The sequence below is a fragment of the Salarias fasciatus genome, chromosome 3 (genome assembly GCF_902148845.1).
Source record: "Salarias fasciatus chromosome 3, fSalaFa1.1, whole genome shotgun sequence".
NCBI lineage: Eukaryota > Metazoa > Chordata > Actinopteri > Blenniiformes > Blenniidae > Salarias > Salarias fasciatus.
Genome location: NC_043747.1, coordinates 23,819,251 through 23,841,030, shown reverse-complemented (window position 1 = coordinate 23,841,030; position 21,780 = coordinate 23,819,251). Strand labels below are relative to the sequence as shown.

The 21,780-nt window shown below is 43.5% G+C and overlaps 1 protein-coding gene across 2 annotated transcripts in view; it reads right to left on the bottom strand.

The window, feature by feature from the left end:
- Positions 1-21,780, bottom strand: part of LOC115385821 (dachshund homolog 2-like) — a 93,703-nt gene that overhangs the window by 70,670 nt on the left and 1,253 nt on the right. The window lies entirely within an intron of this gene.

Genomic DNA, 21,780 nt, shown 5'->3' with positions numbered 1-21,780 from the left:
AGAGTGGGGTGAAATAGAAAGAGACGTTTGAGTACGGGGCAAAAGTAAAAGAAAGAAAAGGGAGCGAGAAGAGGGGTCGGAGAGGAGACAAGTGGGGGGTTTTTACTGGCATGGGCGAGAGAGCATGACACAGGGTCAGCGAGGGAGGGAGAGAGAGAGGGGGAGGGCGACATGCATGGAGAGAAAGAAACAGACACCAAATTCATTGTTTTCATTGTCTAATTCCAGGCACGGAGAGGGAGATGGTCATGGAGCGAGGAGGGCAGGACGGGGGGAGGAGGAGGAGGAGGAGGAGGAGGAGGAACATGAGACGAGAGCAGAGATTCACACACATTCCAGCTCCGCTCCGCTCTACCAAAACAGAAGAGGCCGCTTTATCTCCAGTCCCAGCGCGGCCCGCCGCCCCTCAACTCCCCAAACTTTTCCATCACGCTGTTTACCTACACTCCAATGATTCAATTAGGACCACATTAAGGCTCCCATTATCACGGGCCGCCATGTAAACACCTTAATCGGCTTATCTGATTGGATTTCAAGTGTTCCTCCACGTGAACATCTGGCTTCGACGGATCAAACGCCTGATATGATGGAGGACGCAGCTCAGATTGATTGACATGTGAAGGCTGGCGTTCCACCACCAATTTATGAAAACATACCGGATTCAAGGAAACTCGGATCAAAATGAAACTTTTTTTTTTAACTATAATAATGCAGAGAGATGAAGAAAGACGGAATCTGATTCCCCGACAGAACTGATTCAGTCTGGACAGGAGAAAATATGAACTTTTCAAAACTTAACAAAACTCCCTCTAACATCCAGATTATAGAGCATCTTCCTAAGTTGACATTAAAAAAACTTTCAAACAAAACAGACACATTAGAGGAGAAGACAGTTAAAGACATTAAGATTAAATCTTGGAGTTTCGGGGACACCGTATGGCTACGCTTCCACCGATCATGAGAACAGAACCGTCGTCTCCGGAACATTCTTCCAGGATCGTTGCAGTTTTGCAGTTGCGGCTCCGCCTCGTCCTGCAGGAGGCAGGTGCTCTCAGCTCCTCCGGGCTGTAAAGCCTGAGCTAATGGTCGACGCTGAGCTCTGGTACCTATAAAACCTTTACAGTGCAGTCGTTATAATCAGTACAGTGAATGTAGATCGGGCTTCACCGGGGGGTTTGACGAGTGTTTGGATGTTTTGGAAAAAACAGTTTACATCAGTAGATGGAGGATTTATCGTCATGTGCGTACACTTAATAAGCTACAGGCACTGAAAGGTGAATTCGAACTGGGGATACACTGATGTGTTCTGCTGCAATATCAAGAGGGTTCAACACCAGCAGCTCAGTCGGCAGAGACATTTGGACCTGGAGTTCGTCTTTAAGGCATTTCACCAGTATTTTAACAAGCTCAAGGTTTGTAATCATCCTTTAAAAAGTGATATCGGCGTGTCCCTGATTTAAACTGATTGGTTGCAGGATTGAGTCCAGCTGGTTTCCTGGTGACCGCTGCCTGCTCCGCCGGCTCTGCCCGGGTCCCAGGCCGGGGCTAATTTTACTCAGAGCGGGCCACAAGCGAGAATTCCCGATATAGGTCTACACACACACACACACTGCTCCGAGCACTCCGGCTGGTTTTAAGAATGGAGCCGTCTTTACCCGGAGAGAATGTTTCATGAGCACGATGTTTACGCTGGTTTTTTTAATGACTTCCTCTGGCACATTCTCACACTCCCACGCTTTCACAGTCACATCGTGTGTCGCAGCGCCGCACAGCGCTCCGCGGAGCCAGGGGGGGGTCAGCGCCCGGCCGCCTTGCCCGACGGCAAGTCGCTGGGTCAAATCCCCAGCAGTTATTTATTAATGCAGGTTATTCTTAGAACACGAGCTGCAAAATATGTAATCTTAACTCTGCATTGCTTGAAATGTCACTTGATGGATGAATGAAGCCGGCAGCAAGTCCATAAAAGAGCAGCTTTACTCTGTATTGCTTGTGGTCATATTTGGTCATTTCCACATTTCTTCCCGTGACCCGTGCCATGACAACCGTTTCAGGTGACAACGCAAAACTTTCACTGTGTTTTTGTGGTCCGTTCACACGACGACGGTGATCAGAGCCACTGCAAATTCAACCTTTTGGAAACGCTCGCGCTCTATCACCATGTAAATGGGTGAAAACGCAGTTTTTCTGAAACGCCACTTCCTTGACAACATTTCAAATGGAAATGCATAATTTGTGAGTCATGCTGTAACACTGCTGTGAACATGAAACCATGAAAGTGACGAGAAGTATTCATGGCATTGTCGACTGAACACTTTTTAAAGGTGAAAAGCAGAGGTAGACATTCACGCGGCGCTGCGTTTAAACAATGAAGTGCAGAGAAGAGAGGAAGCGCATCTGGTGCTACATGATAACGAACCTGTAACCGGAGACACGACAGTAACCAGAGTCCAACAACTAGACGAGTTAGAATCAGCGCCACCATGTGCCGTTTGTGTAACCATAGCAACCGCTACAGCTGAAGTCCACTAGCTCACCGGGTGACGCTGGGTCGGGCCGATACAATGATGTAACCATAGCAACGACTGTAACCGAACTCCATGTTACACTGAGAGACTTTTGTTCGGGTTGATTCTACAATGTATCGACTGTGTTACCATGACAACTGTTGCGAGATTCATTCCATGCGACAGTAAATACCATACCATCGGACTTGAAAAAAACAAAACAAACAAAAAAAACAACGGTAACCAGAGACCATGCCACATCACAACATCACAACAAATCTGTAACCATAGCAACGGCTGTAACTGGACTCCATGCTACGTGAAATGTTTATGTCGTTGCCATGGTAACACATTTTATGTACCGTGGCAACGACTGTAACTGGAATCCATGCTACATAAAATGTTGACGGGCGTTGCCATGGTAACACATTTGATACATTGTAGAATAAACCAGAAAAAACATCAAATGCCATGCTACACCGTTACATGATGGGAACCATGGGAACCATAGCAACAGACTAGCCAGATGACTGTAACCAAATGCCCTGAAAATGAACCTGTGACCATGGCAACAAGTGACGACACGCAGCATCACAGCAAATCCGGCTAACGCTAGCCGTCGACTCAATAAATGAAACTGGCACAGAGTGTGACGTTTTCAACACAAACCGAGACATGGAGACCAGTTATGGCTGACGTCGGGAAAAAGTTACTTGTGTCATTTGTCAAAAATAAAGAAATGAGTAACTTTAGCAGTTGCTTGTTCAAACTGGGCAACAAAGTGTATATTCTAGATTTCCAGAGACGACACCAATATTACAGAAATAATGTGCTACCAAGTAACGACAGAAAATTTTAAATTCAGCTTGAAATAATTACAAATGTAAAAGAAAGAAAGAAAGAAACAAAGGAAGGAAGCTGCTTGGACAGAAGTTGAGACAAAGATAAAACCATTGTGAGTATAAAGTTCTCATTTAATTGGGACCAGAAAGTATCACAGTCAAATTCACTGTCTGGGTGTCCTTTTTATATAACACACACACACACACACACACACACACACACAAACACACAGATAGTAGTTGTTGCTTACATAGACGCTCTCGCCGTCCTGTAAACTGCAATAAACCCGAACACACACACACAGACACACCGTAAATCTCACCATAATACGCCCTCTGAGTGTACGTGTGTGTGTGTTTATGTACGATTGTGAGCCCGTGAGTGTGTGTGTGAGTGTGTGTACGTGTTTTATAGGTGTTGTAAATTTGGCTGCCGGCGTTGTTTTTATCAGCATATTCGCAAGCTGTTTAGCCAACGGTGCAGATGTCACTGTTACGACCACACACACACACACACACACACACACACACACACACACACACACACACACACACACAAAGAAGTTGCAGGGCGAGAGAAGCATGTACAACACACACACACACACACACACAGCATTTGACACTGTTTATACAGTTAGGCATGTGTGTATATAATCCTATCTAAATTCACCTGGTAGTGTGTGTGTGTGTGTGTGTGTGTGTGTGTGTGTGTGTGTGTGTGTGTGTGTGTGTGTGTGTGTGTGTGTGTGTCCCACCATTTGCATCTGCCTGCGTAAGCCCCTATCTTTTTTTTCCCCTCTCTACGTGTTTTTAAACATATGCGTGTTTGGTGTGCATGCATGCATGTGTGTGAAGGTCAACGCAAGAGAGAGAGAGAGAGAGAGAGAGAGAGAGAGAGAGAGAGAGAGAGAGAGAGAGAGAGAGAGAGAGAGAGAGAGAGAGAGAGAGAGAGAGAGAGTGTGTGTGTGTGTGTGTGTGTGTGTTATTTGATTAATGCTGAGAACTGTGGAGTGTTTAGAAAGAGGTCGCGACCTTTCGGCTTCCATTCAATCAGACGGGGAGCAGAATACCTCCATCCTCCTTTTTTCTTCTTCTTTTTCATCCCCCTCTTTTTTTCCCTTGCCTTTTTTTTCCACTGCCCCTTGAGAATCTGATAAGCCTTAGTCAGCAGACACACACACACACACACACCCACACACATCAAATGCTAATAAAGCTCTGCTCCTTATTTACCTTCGGAGCAGCGGCCACACCGTCTCTCTGGACAGATCTGGGTTTCGTGGTTTCGTCACTGAGATCTCGGAGGTTCAGGAGATAAATCCGGACCGGACTGCTGCTGCTTTGACCCAGATACCTGCTGAGAATCTCCTCAACCTGAGCTTTTCTACCCCACTGGACTCACAGATCGCCTTGACAACTGTGCAATGCTGCAGTTCTGTTTCAAACGTCAACCATTCTTCCTACATTGCTGCTGTCTTAGCTGCTACCAACCACCAGGGGGAGCCAGAGATATTAGATTTAGGTGGGAAGATGTTGGAGATTAAAGGTGAAGGAAAATTTGAAGCGGATTTTTCAGCTGGTTCAGCAAATGTAAAAGTAACACATTAACTTCTGTTTTCAGGTTGGATTTCGTCACATCGCGCTGCAGTTGACGATCCGACAGAAAGATCGTAGAATCGCCTGCAGTACTCATTCTATGTCTTCCAGTTCTATATTGACACTTAACAGAAGCTTCATGTCAACCTGATCAACCAATCACAGTGGATTTACCACAGCAGACACAGCACTGACTGTGACTGACGAGCCGTGGGGCGGCCATCTTGGTCCATTTACTGTACATCTGTTTGGCAAATACAGTGAAATTTGATTGAAATTTAATCAAAGAGTCATGTTAAAAAAAAGTGACCGTGATTATAAAAACTAGATATATGTTTTGCCATATCGACGAGAGCTAGCTCGTCAGCACGGTGTGCGGCGCTCTGTCTTTATCCGCCCATCTCGTCTTCCTGCGAGTCAACACTTTCACTCCGCTATCTGTTCATTCGCTCCCTCCTCTCTTTGAAGCTCTCCTTTAGCCCCCGCGGCCCCAGCCAATTACACACTGTTTGTCCACCCGTTTTCAATAAAGATCCCCCCCCCACCACCACCGACCCCCACGCCTCTCTCTCTCCCTCCGTCCATCCCTCCGTCCCACCGTCCGTCCGTCCGTCCAACCCCGACTGCTTTCGTCCACTCCCTCCCTTCCCTCCGTTCCCTTTTTTCATTTTTAATTAACTTCTTTTGTAACTTGGAAGCGACCCCCTCCCCCTCCCCCCTTCAGCATGCCTCTTGCACTCCCACACTCTCCTCTCACACACACACACTCCTGTGTGTGTGCGCCTCGGCCTCAAACACACATGTAAATGGAGGTTAAACATGCTATTTACATATCAATTACAAGCAGACAGCGAATCAATGATTAATGCGAGTTCAGATTAGCGCTGAGCCTGTTAGCTTAGCCGCCGTTTAACCGCCGCGTTGCAGATTTCACACGTCTGATTAAGATTTGGAGGCTTTTTTTCAACTTTTTTTTGGGGCTGATTTTGATTACCTTCAGCCCTGCGGATCAATGACTTGTGTCACTCTCTATTTGCGGTTTAACTCCCAGAGCTGGCTGCTCTGCGGACGGGAAGCCGCCGCTTCGAAGGTGTTTAAGATTCTACACGTTTGATCAGGGTTTTTATCGGGTCACTGTAGCGGCGTTTCAACAGATTTGGATTAAATCTGCATTTTTATGGATAAAATAATCAGTAATCAAAGAAAAAAAAGTACTTTTTAAACTTTAAATGCAAAAAACCCCTGCTCCCAGCATCTACAAACAGCCATTTTTTTTAACAGCATGGTATATTAAACCTTTTTTTTCTTTTTCTGCATCATGAAACTTTTCTGAAATAAAGAAAATCCTTCTAGAAATAAAAGAAACTTCTTAAAGTGATACTTCAACATTTTGGCAAATTGGCCAATTTAGCGCAATTCCTTAGTTATTTCAAACAGCATACTTACTTTTTTGTGAGGGCGAGCTGTTGTTTATCCAGAGGTGAGTCGGGGAAGGTTTTCGGGACGGACACAATGGAAGTGGATGGTATTTTTGTTCCCCCTCGTCAAACTCATCAAATACAAAATCCAACAACCCCAAAACACTTTGGTGGACATGTTATAATCCGCACATTCACTACGCTGTGAAATATTAATGCAAAATTACCAGATTGAGTTGTTTATGCGAAGATTGCTGAGACGGAACTACTTACTAAACATGGCGTCTGGGCGTAGTGATCTCAAAAGAAAAAGTAGTTCCCAGTATTTGCTTCAGTGTCGTAACGCTACAATATTATTTGTTGGTGTTCCACAGCGTAGTGAATGTGCGGATTATAACGTGTCCACCAAAGTGTTTTGGGGTTGTTGGATTGTGTATTTGATGAGTTTGACGAGGGGGAACAAAAATACCATCCACTTCCGTTGTGTCCGTCCCAAAAACCTTCCCCGACTCAACTCTGAATAAACAACAGCTCGCCCTCATAAAAAAGTACGTATGCTGTTCGAAATGACTAAGGAATTGCTCTAAATGGGTCAATTTGCCAAAATGTTGAAGTATCCCTTTAACTTCTTAATCCAATGCTTAACAGGATCGATCTGAGCTAGCATTACACTAACTAGACTAACACTCAGCAGAGGAAAGAAATTGAATTTAAGGTCATTTTTTGCTAAGGTTTAAAGCCAAAAATCTTAAATCTGTTTGAAACGTAAGTTTGGAGCAGCCAAGATTGAAAAATAGGTGAAAATATTTCATTTACACTGACAAACAGATCAAAAACCGACACGACGGGGCTGAGGATGGATTCAGATTCTTTATTTTCTCATGTTTTTATCTCACAGATTGAAGCTTGTGTTGGTTAAACTGGGATCTTGAGTGGATTTCATTATTTTCCTAATGAAAACTTAAAGAATTTAAGGAGTGAAAATATTTTGCTTTCAAATCAGATACACTGTAAAGTTGTTTTACCTCCAGTTAATGTTCATTCCTCCACATAACAAACTCGACTTACTTTGTAATAATTAACTTTAGCTGATTTTCTATTCCAGAAAAACATGAGCAAAACAGGAAAAAAAAAAAAAAAAGAATCAAGTGAGAATTTCTCTCCTGCGGCTCTTTTAATCCACTTTTCCTTCATTTCTTTTGGGCTCTCCTTTTGTTGTGTTTGGTTTTTTTGAGAGCGATGATTTATTAGTGACACCAATACGTCAAACACTGAAGAGGGACGAGAAAAAAAGACCAACGGAACCAACGAAGGAGGACAAACAGAAAGCAAGACCAAACAGAAAAAGAAGTGAGTGTGAGTGAAGAGACGCACGCACACACACACACACTCACAAACACACACACACAACCAGAAAGTGTGGAGGGTTCTTTTTGACATGTATTGTTGCATTGTTTCCTTTGAGTAGAAAATTACAGAGGCCCGGATCGCTTCAATGACAAGCTATCAAAACGACAGCATGTCTGCCAGCACACACACACACACACACACACACACACAACAGAACACACACACACACATACACACACATACACACACCAGTACCACCCTGCTACTGAATGACAGGCTCATAGCTGCAAACACAATGTTTTCATGCGGAACTGCTAAAGAAAGAAACGTTTCAATATGTAAAAAAAAACAAAAAAACAAAAAAAAACATCTAAATAAATAACATTTTTAATAAGCAAATAAAGAAAAGAACAATTTTTTAAAATTGACACATTTGCAAAACCTTATTATTTTAATATAATTTCTAGAAGCATTAGAGGACAATATGAACTCAAGCTTAAATCTCCACTCAGCATTTCTATGGGACAATTACAGATATTTATGGATGAAACGAAAACAGAAAAACTTTAAAGTTTAAATTTGAAGGTTGTTATAGCACTGTTTACTAAAATGAGTCTGACACCCTGGTGTACATGTGGTTTTTATTGTTTTCACGGCATCATGTTTACAGATGAATTTGTTCGTTATGGACGTCATTAAATAATTATCTTAAAAAAAAAAAATTGATTTAACTTGGCAACATTGTTAAAATAGTGACGCTAACCATCTGAGATAAGGTTAAATATCTCGAGTTAGACATGTCTTTATTGTCCATTAACAATAACACGAAACTGATTGCAGATGAATCCAGTGATGAATACATAGAGACAATTTCATATTACAATTAGCCACCAGAGATTATCATGAATGACATATTTTAGCTCACATCCAAATAAATTCAAACAGTTATCCAACTTTTAAAATCAAACCATAAACCCTCTGGCCACCAGGGGGCATCATAAACGTCTAGGTGTTGGTAGGTTTATTCAGTCTTTTCTGTCTCGTTGATGGGACAGGAGAAGAGAACGGGACAATCCATTGAAAGTTAAAAACACTTAAAGGTATAATGGACGATGTTTTAGCCAATGAATGGCGTGATGATAGCGTCAACCACTGGTCCTCCGACATGTCAATCACGCTGAAGAAATGCTTGGGTCACGCCGTCAAGCGCCCTCGTAGGAGCAGCAGAGCAGGTAGGATGGTCGGGCGCATGCGCGTTTTCGAAAAGCGAGTAACAGACGTTTGGCTTCGACTTTTTCGAGACAATCGTCCATTATACCTTTAAGTCTTTTCAATCTTTCTCTCCATCCGTGATTAACAGTTAAGCCACTAGGGGCAGCACTACATCTATAGATCTCATGCTCTAGCTCTGAATTGATGGGATCGTTAAAAAGGATCCCATAATTTAAAGATATATTCTCATTCAGAGAAGTGTTTCTCTGCTGGCGGAGTTCTCATCAGTTCACTTTCAATCCTCCAGGAACTGGAAACCACGAAGAACTCAATTATTTTCTAGAACTTCCAAAAGGTCCATGATGGTGTCAAGACAGTGGCCTGTTATTTACATCGAATCGACGGAGAAGCATAATGAAGAAAAAAAAAAGATACTGAAAAAAGGAAGGTGTCATCGGCGTATATGTTTATCAAGATGCTTGTTTTAGCAACAAAACCAGTCGTTAAAGGTGTTTTCTTTCTTTTCTCACTGGTTATAAACCCGTCATGATGGACCGACACCAAATAAATGATAAAAACACCTCTAAACCTTAAGAAGCACCTTCTGATTCAGATTTTAAAGTGCATATCTCAAACCAGACATCACTTCAGCGTGACTCCGACGAGCCTCCGGAACGCTCACCAAACTCCACGACGGAGGAAAAGTTTGAGCGCGCCAACAAAAGCATGAAGCTAGCACCGCGCGAGGAGGACTTCAGGTGACGCCTCGACAAAAGAACCGGCGCAGAACCGTACAGAACGCCACGATTAAGCTGTCACAGAGCCCAGTTCCACCGTTTGTTCGCCACTTCGCCGTCCTGTCCACATTCTCTTTAGACGTCAACAAAAGACCGAGGAAAGAACAGGAGTTTGGTAAGCTCTGCGCACACACACACACACACACACACACACACACACACACACACACACACACACACACACACACACACACACACACACTCGGGCTGAATGATGAGAACTCCTTCCTCCATAAACGTCTCAGTCAGTTTAACCACTGTTATTATTCTAATCATGATGACATGTTTTTAAATGGATTATTATACGTTTTCATTAATAACACGCTGTCTGGGAAGGATTTTTGATGCGCGGGGAGGCGGCGGCGACACACACACACACACACACACACACACACACACACACACACACACGAACACACACAGAGATGAAATATGTGAGATAAGAAGAGAAAAAAACCCTGACTTAAATACTTTTCTTTTTTTTAATAAACACAGCACACTTGCATGCTCCTGACATGTTTTCACACCGATAATTACAAATTACACAAAGTTTCTGCTAATAACACGCTGTCTGGTAAAGTTTCTGGACGACACACACACACACACGCAGACATGCATGTTGTCATGTTTTTAATTGATTTCAGCTATAATTATTAAGACGATCATCTGTTTGTCACCGAGGTTTTATACTGGAGGGAAAGGGGGGGAAAAAAGGCTAATAATTAGGTTTTCTTGCTGTTTTTATTAATGACATGTTGTCTGTGGGACGGGGTGCGCACGCACACACACACACACACACACACACGTACGTCACCTGTCATCCCCTCGCTGCCCTCTCTTTACCCTCGCTCTGCTCCTCCTCTCTCGTCTCCTTTCATCTCCTCCTTCGCCCTGACCTCCTCCTCCTCCCTCCCTCCCTCTCTCTCTCTTTGATATTGCAGTTTGCGGACGCCCGCCCGTTGGAAACTGTAAATCTGTCGTTTCTTTTCTTTTTCTGTCGTTTCTTTCCACACACACACACACACACACGGAGACAAGCCGTCACAATAAATAGAGAGATAAGACCAGGTGGAGGAAGACGAGGAGGAGGAGGGAGGGAAAGGAGGAGAGGAACAGGGGAGGGGAGGGAGGCAGGGGGGTAAATGACAAGAAGATTGAATAAAGAGGAGGAGAGGAGAGGAGGGGGAAACGATGAACAGATGAACCCAAAAGAACGAGTGGAAAAAGACGCACGAGGAGGAATGAAGAGAGGAAGAATGAACAAGTGAGGAAGAGGAGAAAGACGTGAAAGAGGGGAGGGAAGATAAGAAAGGCAAGAAAGAGGAGAGGATGGAAGTAGATGAGGATGATAATGAGGAAAAAACAGGAGGAAAAAAGAGAGAAAAGATCAGATAAATGAAAACAAAAACAGAAAGGAAGTTGAGATTTGAGTTAAAAATGAAGATTAGATGATTGTTTATTTGTCCCCCGATGGGAAATTTAAAATGCTCCACCAACAAGTAAATAATAAATAGAAAAGTAAACGGATAGATCGAGTGAAAAGAAAGAAAGGAAAGGTAGAAAAGACAAGAAAAATGGGGAAGAATGAAATATATATATATAGTAGAAAATGGAAAAAAACGTGAAAACAAGAAAAGAAAGGAGACGGGATACAGAGTAAAAGATGAGAAAGAAGTAAAAATATAAAGAAATGATGGTTAAAATCAAGAAAATGAGAAAAGAATGGAAGATAAGTGTAAAAACAAGGAGGATGTGCAGATATGGGTTAAAAAAGATGAAGAATGTGAGGAATGTTGGGAAATTAAGTCAAAAAGAGTTAAGAAATGTGCAAAAATAGATAAAAAAAGAAACTGAAGTGCAGTATGAAGAAGAAATATAGAGACAGAAAAAAGAATTGTGGGATAAAAGAGGACAAGACGGTAAAACATGGGAAATGAGGAGTAAAAAAGAGAAAAACGGTGAAAAAGATGAGAAAAATAGAAAAGGAGGTGTTGTTGTTTATAATGTGTAAAGCACTTTGTGACTCAGTGATCTTGAAAGGTGCTATACAAATAAAGTTTATTATTATTATTATTATAAAAGGAGTATAAAGAGAGTAAAGAGCGAGAAAGAAGGAGAAACATGTTTTAGAAAAGGTGGAAGTCTGAGAAAATGAGTTAAAAAAATGAGGGTAAAACTGAGGTTGATAAAGATGAAGAAGAGTGGCGGAGAAACGATGGAGGAGAATCAGGAGGAGGGAGAGAACAGATGGACGGAGAGGACGGAGAGGCGGCAGGAAACTGAAGAAGAAACCAGGAAAACGGAGGTGAAGAAACAACAGGATTAGAAGGAAGAGAGGAGGAGGAGGAGGAGGAGGAGGAGGAGGAGGAGGAGGAGGAGTGCAGATATGACAGGAGGGCGGAGGAGGGATGGAGGGATTTACCTGGCGAACGAGAGGAAAAGCTGTTGTGACACTCCCTAATGCCATTTCTAAACCAATCTGCTAAGTGCACCTAAGAGACTCAGCGTGTGTGCGTGTGTGTGTGTGTGTGTGTGTGTGTGTGTGTGTTCACAGGCATCAAATAATCTTGTTGCAGACAACAACCTCCCCCCTCCCCCCACCTGAACCGAAAAAAGCAGATCTTTTTCTAAAACTTCCGCCGTTAAACTGGCAGTCTAGATTGGTGCCGTTCCCCCGGTGGGCACTAGGTGGCGGCAGGCGTCAGCGCGTCGCGTGTTTGGGGCGTTCTTGTCCGTGCTACAACATGAGGACCGAGGTTAAAGTTCAGCCAACGCATCGAGGACCCGACAGCGTGAGGAGCGGCTCATTTTCAAAAAAGTTTCCTCCGACAGCAACATGGTTTTCTCAACTCCTCAGCGAACATCAGAAGCACACGGTTTATCGAAACTGCTCATTTGATTTAAAAACTGCTCTGGTGACTGTTTAGTAAACAGCGTCCGGGGGAGGAGTCGCCATGTTCCGAGTGAAAGAAGAATGATAAATAACTCCTATTTATCTAGAACAGGATCAAATAAATCCAGTTGATGTAGCATCCCTAGCTAACTCTTGTTAATCAATTAAAATGTTTTTTTTTTTCCTTTGTACTTTACGAAAAGCGGATCCAGTAACAGTACCACATCCTGCTCAAGATATATTGTCCGGCATTATGCAGTGAACCAGAACTGGCATTCTGGGTTTGGAGGGTCTATTCTCTTGGTCCTAGTTTATAATTTCAAGTGAAAATGAATCATTTCCATCATATTTTGGGACATTTTAGAAAAAAAAAAAAGGCTCCTAAGGTGGAACTTTTTGAAAACGTCTTGGGTTAGTCGTCATGGAAACAGAGCAAAGATTAGCTTTTCTGAAAGGCTGTTGGAGCACATGTCCCTCACGGGTGTGAGAAAACATCGAGTTGGAGATAGATCGCAACACTCACCTTCCTGATACATCGCTGTAGGAGGTTTTTTATGAAAATAACGATTCACTTTTAAACATGCTGTGAAGACAGTCGGACTCCTGAGCCTCAGCCAAACCCCTCATGTTTCTATTATTTAAGTCAACTATAAAGAATGTCATGATACGTCGCGATATCACGGTATACGGTGATATTATCATATTGCGACCCTGGCGATAAACACGGCGCCCCAGGAGCAGTCGTTTGTCGGCGTACTCGCCATTTTAGATATCTATAGGTTATTTTTCTGTCTGTGGTTTTATTACAAAACCCCCACCGGCGGCGCGGCTCAGCATGTTGACACGGTCTTCAGGGCTAACGCCATTTAAACGCACATTTAAAAATGTTTCAAAATGTTCTTTTCTGACACAAAAACAGACAAACTGAAAACTGAAACTTTGTTTTGCAAACGCGGACTCGGTCATTGCTATGTATCAAGTACAAAAGAAAGAGCGTGTGTGTGTGTGTGTGTGTGTGTGTGTGTGTGTGTGTAAGGAGTCACTCTACACTGAAGTCAGAAGTTGGCAGGCCAGTTTCAGTGAGCATCATTTTCTACAGGTATTAGTTTTAGCAGCCTCAGTCTGATGTTAACCCCCCACCCCAACACACACACACACACACACACACACACACACACACACACACACACACACACCTCAGCCCCACGACACACACACACACCCACCTCAGCCCCCCGACACACACACACACCCACCTCAGCCCCCCGACACACACACACACCTCCCCCCTTCACCAGCTTAAAAGTTGGAGACTGAAACAGTCTTTGTGAAACATTATCTATTTCCCAACACACACTGACCTGCCTCTCCCCTCTGTGTTTTCACACACACACACGCACGCACACACACACACACACACACACACACACACGCACACACACACACGCACACACACACACAGGGAGAGGATCAGTTCTTCTCCATGGTGACAGAGGGTCATATTTCTTGCTTTGATCTTCACCTCTTTCTTTCTCTACCTTTCTGTGATCCTGAGAGAGAGAGAGAGAGAGAGAGCAAGAGAGGAAGAAAGAAAAAGAGAGAGCAGAAAGAGACATAAAGAGAGAAAGAGCATCTTCCGTCTGTGTCTAAGTTAGTAAGTGAAGCATGAAACCACCTCGTCGGCCCCTGAGACTCACGCTAACACACACATACACACACACACTAACACACACACACACTAACACACACTCAGCCACCAAACTGCTGAAGAGACTGGCTGGACTGTGGACCAGAGGAGCACCTTTACTAGACAGAAAGTTTCTCAGATTGGAAGTCAGACGTTGGTAAAGCTCCTGTCGAGCGTGCAGCGCCGTCCTGTCAGCTCCTGGAGGGTCGTCAGTAAAACCTCTTCACCATGATCAGCTCCTCTCTGCCGTCCTTCTTTCACTCATCAACTCACCCTCTACTTGCTTTGAGAGACGCTGGGTTTTTCTTTATTCTTAAAATAATCCAGACAGCAAGCTATTATTGTAAATATCGAAATATCTTCAAGACCTGATGTCAGCCTTTTTTTCACCTGGAAAGATTTATAGTGAAATGCTGAATCTAGAAATTCTTTATCAGCCCACCAGGGGAAATTTCCATATATCACTATTACATATATATCTGTATCAAATGTTGAAATTTCAAAGTTTCAAAACTTACATTATTTTTTTGGGGGGGAGGGGGCAGCTGCATCCAATTAATTAATTTATTTGCTTGGCAGGGGGTTGCATTATTTTTTTTTATTCATCCATTTTCTTGTAATGGTAATTTGTTGCAATACTATAGAATTTAGTTTATTAAAACGACTAAAAAGTGAATTAAAAAAATACCGGATTGCGAAAACCAAAAACAGCCACAACATATTGTCAAAGATGGTTGAAAGGTTCAAACGGTACAATTCTTCTCGTTGTTGTAAAACCTACTTTTACCACGAAGCAGTGCGACGAGTCACTCTGTTACTATGAAGACATTTTGAGATTTTTCTAGATCATCTGAGAGTTCTAGAATGTTTAAGTTGGACTTTCTGAGACTGTGAGAAGTTTATAATGTGTGCGCGTTCCAGAGGGTGGGTGAGACTTTCAGAATGTGGGACAGTTCTTTAAAATGAAGTACGTCACAATTCATGGGAAGACTAGAAAATGTGGGAGTTTTTGAAAAAGTGAACATTAAAGAACATGTGAGAATTCTGCAAGTCAAACACGTGAACGTCCGGGGCGTCAGAGTTCTAGAAGGCATTAAGTCGAGAGTGTTGGTTCTCTAGAACTCACTAAAACGCTGGAAACTCTGCAGATCTCTGGAATTTGTTAGAAATTCTACAAAAAAAGATGTCTTGAAATGATGAAGGTTTTCGAGTCCAGCTCGCCTGAACATGGTGGGAAATGAGACGTTCCTTCAGGTTGTGAGGAATCTAAGAATATTTGAGTTCCAGACGAAGGTTCCAGACTTCATGAGGAATCCAGGAGTGAAGAAAGATTGAATCATTTAGAGACATTTCGAACGGAGCTCTGGAAGCTCTTCAGAACTCACAGCCAGTGGAGGAAATGCGGGTCTTAGAACATGTGGGCGTTACTGAAAGTGAGAAACTTCTTAGCGAGAAGTCTGGAGCGTGTGAAGAACATTCACGGAGGTGTCAGAGTTTTAAAAACGATCTGATCCAGAACGTTCCGGAGCAAGAACCCTGGAAAACCTGAACACTTCAGGCTTCTAGAAATATGGATTTCTATGAGTTCTGGAATGAATGGAATTAGAACCCTGATGTTCCACGGAGCAGAGGCTGAGGCGTCAGGCCGATCAGCGCCATCAACCCGATGTGTGAAGAGAATGTCCGACCGGTCGACGGCGAGCCGCTAACGAACGCCGCTCTGCCACCCCGGCTCCCCGCCGGCCGGCCGGCCGGAGCTTTAACCTTTATCAATTAACCAGCAGCACAAAGCGGGGCTGAAAGCACACACACACACACACACACACACACACACACACACACACACACACACACAGGCGAGTGTGAGCACCACCTCACTGATGTAACCTGAGCCAGTGTGACAACTGATAGCTCTGTTTGTGCTTTCTAGACAGCAACACGCACACGCACACTCACAAAGATACACACACACAGACACACACACCCCTCAGCCAGAAGGCAAAACAACTAACTGACCGCGCTCGAGTGTGTGTTCTACAAACCACTGTGCTCCATTAAAAGAACTTAATGCTCCATGTAAAAGAATGAAAAACATCCAATTGATGAAAGGACTCCATGCTGTGTGTGTGTGTGTGTGTGTGTGTGTGTGTGTGTGTGTGTGTGTCCCTGCAATGCAATGAGAAACCAAAACAACTTTTCTCCCTCCTGCGTTACAAACAATTCAACCTCCATCACTGGTGTGTGTGTGTGTGTGTGTGTGTGTGTGTGTGTGTGTGTGTGTGTGTGTGTGTGTGTGTGTGTGTGTGTGTGTGTGTTGGGCTTGTGTCACGGAGTGTGTGTGGGCTTTAACAGCCTGTCGTGATAAGGAGAGCCCAGAATAACACTCCGACATCAGCAGCCCTCCCTCCTGCCACTCACCATCGATTCCCCAAACACACACACACACACACACACACACACACACACACACACACACACACACACACACACACACACACACAGTGTGTCAAATGAATCGAGTGAATCCGGGAAAAGTAACTTAGTTGCTTCGTGTTATGAAACAGAAATCAGGTAAAGAAGTGGTCACAAGCAGGGGTGACCAACCTGAGGCCCGTGGGCCAAAACCAGCCCGCAAGAGGCGCAGATCTGGACAAACCATCAAGATTGTTTAAATTTCAAGGAAACCAATATTTACTTTCAACAAATGTATTCAGAGTATCGAACACAATCTGCCATGTAAACTAGCATTAGCTGTGTAAAAATACCCACAATGCCACAGTTTCTTTGACATTTCAGTGTAATCTGAACCAATGTTTTTCCGCTAAAAGTGTGTCTATAATGAGAATGTAGTCATTGTCTGCAGTGATTGGATTTTGTGAAACAGTTGACATTTTCATGATGTACACTTTGCACCACAACAAACAAATTTTTGAAGTTCAAATTTAAATGTTATTATGGCACGATTTTATCACTCCAGACGAATTTAGGTGTCTTTGACACCCCTGTTTTAGAGCATCTGGATGTCAAAAATGCTAAGTTTTAACTGTAAAATGCCATTTTTAGAGTTAATTCTAAAAAGAAATGATAATAGAGCGGCGTCCCACAGTGCTTTCTGAGATATGAAGTCTCTGATGAAGCCCAAACTGTGCCGGACTCCTGTAAACAGAACAAACTTCCGCCCGGCCGCCCTGCTCTGCGAGCGTGGGAGTCACTTATTATTACACACAAACACTTCTCCTCGTGTGTGTTTTGAGTGTTTACAAGAAGCAGATTTGCACCAATAAATCATCCTTAACCCCATCAGATGCCTCTTAAAGGATTATTCCGCCACTTTGTTTTTTCTTCAGCCGGTTTATGGGCCGAGCAGGTTTGTAATTAATGAACTAATTATGTGTGTGCTTAAACAATTATTGAGGTGCTCAGGGAAGCATTAAAGGACCATTCCATGGAATCCCACAATGATAAAGGAGAATTTGTCCATCTTTTTTTTTTTTTTTTTTTTTTTGCTTTGTTTCATAATTCTAAAGTAAAAAAGCAAATATTGAGTCCAGACCTCCAGAGAACATTTGTTTCTGTCTGTACCCAACTTTTAGTTCATTCTGTTTTTAAGCTAAAAAACACGAGTGAGGTGTGATTAATGAGCAAACTGGAGGAGGAGCGTCTTCACTGCAGCTGTGGAAAAAAAATTAACGTTAAAGAAACGTCTTCATGTGACGGAGCTTTAGTCTCTACATGCACTCCGACTCACACCAACCAGTAGCTTGTGGTGTCGTAGTAACCCGGAACACTACTGGTCTGGTCCGGACTGTTCCTCGGTCTTGGGATGCTGTGGTCTTGGTCTTGATTTGGTCTTGGTCTCATTAAATCGTAGTCTTGTAGTCTATTATCTGAACTTGCTTTCTACCTCTTGAAGTCTTGGTCTGATCTTGGAACGCTCTGATCTTGGCCCCATTACGTCTCGACTTTAGAATGGTCTGGTCTTGGTATTGACTTAGTTTTGTCCCCTTAAAGTCTTGGTCCTTTCTTGTCTTGGTCTTGGTCCCTCACCATCTTGGTCTCGACTCGGTCTTGGCCCCTCACCATCTTGGTTTTGTCCAGGTCTCTGTCCCATAAAGCCGTGTTCTTGTCTAGTTTTGGGATGCTGTGGTCTTGGTCTTGTTTTTGACGAGGCCTCAGCAACTCAACGTCTTTAATTCGTCTTGCTTTGTTCTTGGGATTACCTCGTCTTGGGTAACTGCGGCTCAAATGGTCTCGCAATCGGAAGGGTTGTTGGCTCAGTTCCCCCACCTCGCCGTGTTAAAGTGTCCTTGAACAAGACGCAAAACCCCAAAGTGCTCCCAGTGGATGGACTGAGCACACCTTGCATGGCAGACACCTTCACGTGTGTGAATTGGTGAATGTGATCAGCGGTGTAAAATTACTATTTAAGCTCAGTCCGTTAAAGTCTCGGTCGTGGTCTTGTCTTGGGATGTTCGGGTCTTGGTACTGACACCATCTTCACTTCATTCTTGTAGTTTTTCATACTAGGCCAGATGTTGCTGCTGTGTATTTGTGACCAATGTGACCTGATAGAACACTAAACCTTCCAGTTCCTTCAAACTGCCTCCCTTCATGGTCGAGGTTCACCCACGTTCTGCCGTATGAAGAACCGAAGCTCCATGTCTGTGGAGGACAGTGTCGTCAATGGGAGGAAATGTACACTAAACCACGTGCACTGAGAGCGTGTGCAGCACCCAGTGTTCAGGAAAAGTTGTGTTTTTCCCCGTTTATGAAGAGCAGGTGGCGTTCTGGAGGCCATTTCACGAAAAAGTTCAGTTCCCAGTCACTCTGAACGTCACTGTTTAACTAAATTCAGCTCAACAAACAGCCAAAACTCCGAAACAACAGGTTTACTGTTTCCACCGGTGAACACTGTGTGAATAGGATCCTAACGAGGGAGGAGGCGATCTGCTCTCTGGACTGGTGGAACGACGGGGATTTAACTCATCCGGAAACACAGCACAAACATGTCAGTGTTTCTTAAAATAACTTTTTCCACCTTTAAGTTCAGTGATACAACTCGGTCCAGTTTCCTCAACGAACGGTTGGAATTAAGAAAAGATATAGAGAGTGCGGACGAGGTATGAGCCAAACACAGCGGGGGGTTTCTTTCTTCTCCTGAATAATGTTAAAGCGCAGAGAGAGAGAGAGAGAGAGAGAGAGAGAGAGAGAGAGAGAGAGAGAGAGGCATTAGAAGAATGTCAATATGATTGGAGTGAGAGGAGGAGTGTGTGTTCAACAACAATGGATCTCCAGCCGTGTTGTTCCATGTGCATTCACATGATCCATTATTACCCCTGACATGTACCCCCATGAGTGTGTGTGTGTGTGTGTGTGTGTGTGTGTGTGTGTGTGTGTGTGAAAGAGAGAGAGAGAGAAAGAGAGAGAGAGAGAGGAAAGACAGGAGAAAGAATGACTAAGAAGAGAAGATCAAGAGAAGGAAGTGAATATAGAAAATATAAATTAGTGTGTGTCCGATAGCTCAACTCGTTTCGCTACGCTTAAACAATCTTGGTGGTTTTGGGCCGGATTGGTCCATCTGGCGTTCCAGCTTTGGCCCGTGGGCCTCATGTTTGACACCCCTGCTTTAAAAACCTCCATCAGGCCTTAAATGTAACGCATCATTTGCAACACGCGCCACCGAGCGCACCCTCAAAGTGCCGACTGACGCCGTTTTTATGGATAACGTGAATAAAACTCATCGACACAGCGTTCCATGTCTGATCAGACGCTCCGGTTTAAAGTATCGATGAGGTGATCTGGTGCCAAACCGTCTCTGTTCAGGTCAGGAGGTTCAGTCAGTTTCTCCGGCAAGCGTCTCTCACTCATTGCCAGCTCCTGGTCTCTCTCCAGAACCAGTCGCTGACTGATGATCTCTCCTCACACCAACCAGAACACCTTCAGAGGGAACATCGTTCACCGGGGTTTACATGTTCTCCCTCTCCTCCAACAGTCTGCATGCTGCACGTCGCTGTTAGACGGGAATCGAACCATCAACACGGCGACTCCCTCTCCCAGCTGTGGTCCTGTATCCACTACTCCTACTAGAACAGCGCCATCGTTAATTAAAGTGATTGATTTCTTCACTATCTTCACATTTTCCAACATCGCTTCGCAATCGGAAGGTTGTGGGTTCAATTCCCCGCATATGGAAGTGTCACTGAGCAAGACATCGAACTGCATCAAATCGCCTCTGCCGGTGTGTGAACGTGTGTGTGAACGGGTCAATGTGAATCAAACGCCACTCAGCTGAAATCAACTGAGTGTCTAGCAGGAGGGACGGCGGCAGACTGCCGGGAATTTCACTCAAACGCTGTTTTTCCATATTTCAGGACCAGTTCTCTTTGACTCGCTGCAATTATTACAGAATTAATCAGCTCAAAATCTGTCAGACTGAGAAAAATCACACATTTCAAGACTTTGACCACACAAAAAAAAAAAACGGACTCTTTAGGAATATTGTCCACAAACTCTGTTTAGTTCTATTATTCCACAACATAATAAAAGATAGAAGCCGTAAAATGATTTACCAGACACACATGATTTTAAATATCTTCCACAAAGTGACACAAAACCATGAAATCCTTTAAAAGCACAGATTTTTTTTACCCTCTATTGACCAAAACCACTTTCTATCAGTTTGAGCTGAAAAACAAACACAAAAAGCACTCGGTTAAAAATAAATACATTAATGAAATACAACGTATTTTGATCCACAATTAACCTTACATTTTAATGAAATTAGAATCTAAATGAAGTGATTTGGTTGTTTTTCTGCTTTTAAAGTGAATATCTGTGTAGAAATCCACATTCGATGGAGGGAAAAGTCGATTCGGTGTGGAGTTTCAAAAGGTCCGAACACGTAAACCTGCGCGGAGTCAGGTGTACACACACACACACACACACACACACACACACACACACACACACACACACACACACACACACACACACACACTTTACATAACAGGCATTAAAAATACACGACACAAAAGTGTCTGTTTGCACACAAACACACATTCATCCTGCAGCGTATGCGACACACACACACACACCTGCAATTTCTCTTCACACACTTTATCTGTCAGACATAGAGGCTTCTTCACTCACACACTCACATAAACTCTCACGCACGCGCGTGCGCAGCAGTTAGATATAAAGTAATGGATTAGGTGTAAACAGAGGGAAGCTGCGGGTTGTTTGCTCTGCATTTGTTTGCCGTCGGTGTTGTTATTGCACTAAAACACCAAAGTAATGAAACATGTGTCTGTTTATGCATGCATGCACACGCGCGCGCACACGCACACAGTAGAAACATCAATTCCAGCTCCAAAGCGAAGGAAGAAACATTGCCGATGAGCGGAAAAAGAAAAAGAAAATCTGAAAAACAAACTATTGTGCATGAGTGTCACAAAAACCCGCTTTTTATCTGCATCAGTAAT